The 6,753-nt window shown below is 46.5% G+C and overlaps 1 pseudogene; it reads right to left on the bottom strand.

The window, feature by feature from the left end:
- Positions 1-170: 170 nt before the first annotated feature.
- LOC131735446 (NAD-dependent protein deacetylase sirtuin-2-like) overlaps positions 171-6,753 on the bottom strand; it is an 11,291-nt pseudogene continuing 4,708 nt past the window's right edge.

The following is a 6,753-nucleotide window of genomic DNA, read 5'->3' as shown; positions in this document are numbered from 1 at the left end:
ACGCACATGCACTGACACACACACGCACATGCACTGACACACACACACATGCATGCACATGCACTGACACACACACACGCATGCACATGCACTGACACACACACACACGCACGCACAACCAGGCACAGCACAGTGTAACAAAGCATCAGAAAAGCACCATAAAGCCGAGTTGTTGTTTTTTATTTCAAAACTTTTATTTCTGTAGTTTTTTCCCTCAGATCACTGTTTTTGCTCCAGTCAAGATTCTTAACAAATAAAATGGAGAGAGGAGAGAAGAGAGGAGAGGAGAGGAGAAGAGGAGGAGAGGAGAGGAGAGAGGAGAGGAGAGGAGAAAGGAGAGGAGAGGAGAGGAGAGAGGAGAGGAGAGGAGAGGAGAAAGGAGAGGAGAAAGGAGAGGAGAGAGGAGGAGAGAGGAGGAGAGGAGTGGAGAGGAGAGGAGAGGAGGAGTGGAATGGAGAGGAGAGGAGGAGTGGAGAGGAGAGGAGGAGCGGAGAGGAGAGGAGGAGTGGAGAGGAGAGGAGGAGAGAGGAGTGGAGAGGAGAGGAGGAAGAGTGGAGAGGAGTGGAGAGGAGAGAGGAGTGGAGAGGAGAGGAGAGTGGAGGAGCGGGGAGAGAGAAGGAGAGAAGGAACGTTTCAAGACGGGGTAGAGAGAGAGAGAGAGAGGGTGGGAATCAAAGGGATGAGAGGAGTGAGAACAGAAAGGTGGATGGGGAGAGGGAGGGTCAGTCTATCGCTCCTCTCTGCGTCTCCGGGTCACTCCTCCTTCTCCCTCTCTCTTGCACCCGTTTGTTCGGCAGGCTTGTCTTTCTGCTCTGGCACCGCCCCCTTCTCCCCGTCCCCGCTGCTTTGATTGGCCGCGCTGGCTGAGGCCCCGCCCCCCTCTGCAGCATCGATGGCGGCGTGCTCGCGGGTTACCATGGCAACCAACTCGTCCTGAGAGAGAGAGAGAGAGAGAGAGAGAGAGAGAGATGGAATAATTATAAAGTGTTGTTATAATATACTCCCTTACACCCCCCTTCCATAAACATGCTCTACACACACACACACACACTGTAGATAATAGTTCTGAATCAAGCTATGAAAAAGAAGCTATAAAAAAGGGATATATTGTGAAAAGTGTTGAATTTTTAAATCAAGGGAAGTAATGTTAAAACTGTTACAACTGTTAATGTTACAATGCATTAGTAAGACCTCAATAGAATACTGTGTTCAGTTCTGGTCACCTCGTTACAAAAAGGATATTGCTGCTCTAGAAAGAGTGCAAAGAAGAGCAAACAGAATTATCCCGGGTTTAAAAGGCATGTCGTATGCAGACAGGCTAAAATAATTGAATCTATTCAGTCTTGAACAAAGAAGACTACACGGTGATCTGATTCAAGTATTCAAAATCCTAAAAGGTATAGACAATGTCGACCCAGGGGACTTTTTTGACCTGAAAAAAGAAACAAGGACCAGGGGTCACAAGTGGAGATTAGATAAAGGGGCATTCAGAACAGAAAATAGGAGGCACTTTTTTACACAGAGAATTGTGAGGGTCTGGAACCAACTCCCCAGTAATGTTGTTGAAGCCGACACCCTGGGATCCTTCAAGAAGCTGCTTGATGAGATTCTGGGATCAATCAGCTACTAACAACCAAACGAGCAAGATGGGCTGAATGGGGCCTCCTCTTGTTTGTAAACTTTCTTATGTTCTTAATACAGCACTTCCGGAGAACCTCAGGACTGCCCTGTCTCCTTGCCTCCCGCCCCCTCCTCCAGACCCCCCTGCTCAGACTGCGCTTGTAGATCTCCTGATCCGCCCCTCCTGCTCTGCGCTGGACTCTCCTGACCTCAGGACCACGTTACTGGATCCTCAGCTGATGCGCTGTCCTTGCACTACTGCACTGCTAATCTGTCTCTGTAGATCTAACTCGCTGTGATCCTAACTTGTTCACATTGTATTCTAGAGATGTGTTTCAATATGAATCTTGCATTGTAACCGTGTACTGTCCTGTACCTTGGATAAAGACATCTGCCAAAATCAATACACAAAAATAAATAACAATAATAATAATAAACACCTTCCAACCGAGCTTCTCCGCGAGAGCCAGACAGCCGTCATCACAGGAGCCCAGGAACACTACATCCCTGAGAGAGGGGGAGAGGGGACAGGGTTAGAGGTGACACACAGGGCCCACGAACACTACATCCCTGAGAGAGGGGGAGAGGGGACAGGGTTAGAGGTGACACACAGGAGCCCAGGAACACTACATCCCTGAGAGAGGGGAAGAGGGGACAGGGTTAGAGGTGACACACAGGGCCCAGGAACACTACATCCCTGAGAGAGGGGAAGAGGGGACAGGGTTAGAGGTGACACACAGGGCCCAGGAACACTACATCCCTGAGAGAGGGGAAGAGGGGACAGGGTTAGCGGTGACACACACACACAGGGGGGAGATAATTGGAGGTGACACACACACACACACACACACTCTGTGTGTACCTGTATGCTTTCTCCGAGTCAAAGTCCATTCCTTCTGTTCCCATGAAACTCATCTCAGAATCGGTCTGGGAGAGAGGAGAGGAGAAAGGGTTAAATAAATTAAACTGTATTATTACAGCCCTGTACCACATTCTGTAGATAATAACTGTTTGATACCATAGGCTCGGGCATGGAAATAAGACTCCCGCTGCACAGCAGCGTGATCCATTCCTGGTTTCACTGTGAGTTTAATAATAAGACACACCTGAGCTTGTTAGCTAGACACACTGGGGCTGATCAAGCCGGTAGTAAAACCTGGACTGGGTGACACTGCTGTGCAACAGGAGTCTTATTTCCCTCCCTGTATCAGTATAGAAGCTGGAAGCAGGGTTTGTTACACAATGCAGGCAGAACAAGAGTATCCACGCCCTGCACTCTCTCCTCACCTCACCCGACTTCTCTCTGTTAATCAGCAAGCGAGGAGTCTTGCGAGGGACCCTGAGAGAGACAGAGAGAGAGAGGGGGAGGGAGAGAGGGTGAAAAGAGGGGGAGAGAGGAGAAATGTTAAAATAAAGCTAATCTGGAACTGAGCAGATAGACAGACACACTGACGGACGCACACACAGATACACACACACACACACAGACAGTAACAGACACACACAGACAGTCTGATAGACACAGACAGACAGACAGACAAACACAGACAGACACACACAGAGACAGACACAGACACACAGACACTCAGAGACCTACTTCCTGATGAGGGATGCGAAGGGTTGCACGGAGAGAGACGTCCCCATGATGATCAGCAGGTCACACCGTGGGAAATCCTGAGCAGAGAAATCAAGGAGGAATCAACGGGAAATCAATGAGGAATCAACGAGAAATCAACAAAGAATCAACGAGAAAACAACGAGGAACCAACGAGAAAACAACGAGGAATCAATGAGAAAACAACGAGGAACCAACGAGGAATCAACGAGGAATCAACGAGGAACCAACGAGGAACCAACGAGGAACCAACGAGGAACCAACGAGGAATCAACGAGGAACCAACGAGGAACCAACGAGGAACCAATGAGGAACCAATGAGGAACCAACGAGAAAACAAACGAGGAATCAAAGAGAAATCAACGAGGAACCAACGAGGAATCAACGAGAAAACAACGAGGAATCAACGAGAAATCAAGGAGGAATCAACGAGGAACCAAAAAAGAAAACATTTGCTGAAATGAAATGTTTGTGAATCTCACCGAGAGCATGGAGGAGGAGAAGCGAGAGGGAAGACTCTCCCCGAAAAACACGATGTCTGCAGAGAGAGAAAGCATTATTACTGTTAATAGTAGTATTTACAGTATTATTATTATTATTATTATTATTATAATAATTATTATTATTATTATTATTATTATCATCAGGGTGCAATGTGTCAAATTTCCGGGGGGGGGGGGGGGGGGGATTTAATTGACAAACAACAGAGCCCCCTGGCATGCCTTGACACATCTGTAGCGCACAATTTAAACAGTTAACTTATTTATACCGAATCAACTGCTGAACAATCTTATAGGGATCACACATTGCCAAATCTGCCCTCGCGCAGGATAAACGCAGTTATTATTATTTTTATGGATACGATATCAAAAGGCAATAACAAAAACTAGTGACGCTTACAGCAACTGAAATAATGTTCAAACTATTTGCATTGTTGCACACGACCTCATTGATAACTACACAGAGATTAACAACAACAAATACAGCACACGCATTTAACAGCTTCATCTCAGTTAACAGCTCTGCTCAGCGGGTCACTCGTGGGTAAAAGTTCCCGTGGCTCTGGGGCTGTTTAAAAAAACAACATGGATGACAACTGAAAGTGCAGTCCCAGGGATAAAAAAGCAGAGCCAGGGAAATTCAACCCCCCCCCCCCCCCCCGCCAATCAAATCGCACCCTGATTATTATTATTATTTGAAGTCGTTTCCTCACCTGGCTTCACGAGGGTGTTGCATTTTTCACACTTGGGAATTTCCTCTGAGAAGATCTTTTCTGTAACATGAGAGACCAACACAGTCACTCTCATCACTCTCAATCACCACAGTCACTCTCATCACTCTCAATCAACACAGTCACTCTCATCACTCTCAATCAACACAGTCACTCTCATCACTCTCAATCAACAGTCACTCTCATCACTCTCAATCACCACAGTCACTCTCATCACTCTCAATCACCACAGTCACTCTCATCACTCTCAATCACCACAGTCACTCTCATCACTCTCAATCAACACAGTCACTCTCATCACTCTCAATCAACACAGTCACTCTCATCACTCTCAATCAACAGTCACTCTCATCACTCTCAATCAACAGTCACTCTCATCACTCTCAATCAACACAGTCACTCTCAATCACCACAGTCACTCTCATCACTCTCAATCAACACAGTCACTCTCATCACTCTCAATCACCACAGTCACTCTCATCACTCTCAATCACCACAGTCACTCTCATCACTCTCAATCACCACAGTCACTCTCATCACTCTCAATCACCACAGTCACTCTCATCACTCTCAATCACCAGTCACTCTCATCACTCTCAATCACCACAGTCACTCTCATCACTCTCAATCACCACAGTCACTCTCATCACTCTCAATCACCACAGTCACTCTCATCACTCTCAATCACCACAGTCACTCTCATCACTCTCAATCACCACAGTCACTCCCATCACTCTCAATCAACAGTCACTCTCATCACTCTCAATCAACACAGTCACTCTCATCACTCTCAATCACCACAGTCACTCTCAATCACCACAGTCACTCTCAATCAACACAGTCACTCTCATCACTCTCAATCAACACAGTCACTCTCATCACTCTCAATCACCACAGTCACTCTCATCACTCTCAATCAACAAAGTCACTCTCATCACTCTCAATCAACACAGTCACTCTCATCACTCTCAATCACCACAGTCACTCTCAATCACCACAGTCACTCTCATCACTCTCAATCACCACAGTCACTCCCATCACTCTCAATCACCAGTCACTCTCATCACTCTCAATCACCACAGTCACTCTCATCACTCTCAATCACCACAGTCACTCTCATCACTCTCAATCACCACAGTCACTCTCATCACTCTCAATCACCACAGTCACTCTCATCACTCTCAATCACCACAGTCACTCTCATCACTCTCAATCACCACAGTCACTCTCATCACTCTCAATCACCAGTCACTCTCATCACTCTCAATCACCACAGTCACTCTCATCACTCTCAATCACCACAGTCACTCTCATCACTCTCAATCACCACAGTCACTCTCATCACTCTCAATCACCACAGTCACTCTCATCACTCTCAATCACCACAGTCACTCCCATCACTCTCAATCAACAGTCACTCTCATCACTCTCAATCACCACAGTCACTCTCATCACTCTCAAGGAAGGAATCGGAATGGATATTTTAGAGACTCAGTAATTGTTGTGCGTGTTCAGCTGCTTTCATTTGAAGCCATTTTAATTGACTGACTAACAGCGACCGAATAACTGAAGTAACGTGTCTCCACAGTGGTGAGAAGCTCATTGTAACAGAATACTCCGGATTGCAACTTTGATCAATGATGTGTTGCAATTGAGTAAAAGGGAATTAAAATCGTGAATTGCTTTATCAACAACGCAAACAATCACCAAGAAATCAAAACTGCAGCCAGAACAGGTTCCATGTGTTTACTACCCCCTGCCCTCTGACCCCTGACCTTTCATCCAGGGCAGCCCGTACTCCTTTCTGCACAGGACGTTGAGGCAGTGCGAGGTGTGGAAGGTGCCGTGGGCTTCAATCAGGTCCTTTTCCTCCAGCCCGGCCATGCGCTCCAGGGTGTCAATGTTCTGAGAGCCAATCGGGTCAGCCAATCACAGAGAAGCAGTATTTAATTATACAGTGTACAGTATTGCAGTGAACAGTGTTGCACAGTCAGACAATGCAGATTTCTCACTCCCAATAGTGTTGTATAGTGTACAGTATTGCACTATATTGTATAGTCTATCATTTTGTATATTGTATAGTGTACAGTGTATAGTGTTGTATACTGTATACTGTATAGTGTTGTATACTGTATAGTGTATAGTATTGTACAGTATTGCACAGTACCTGTGTGTAGCAGCGCATCAGCAAGCCTTTCTCCTTCAGCATGCACATAAAGTAATGGCACACTGTGGGCTGGGGAGGGGGGAGAGAGGGAGAGAGAAAGGGATGATCGAACCCTGGTTA

The sequence above is a fragment of the Acipenser ruthenus genome, unplaced genomic scaffold, assembly GCF_902713425.1.
Source record: "Acipenser ruthenus unplaced genomic scaffold, fAciRut3.2 maternal haplotype, whole genome shotgun sequence".
NCBI lineage: Eukaryota > Metazoa > Chordata > Actinopteri > Acipenseriformes > Acipenseridae > Acipenser > Acipenser ruthenus.
This window is presented reverse-complemented; position numbering and strand designations above follow the sequence as displayed.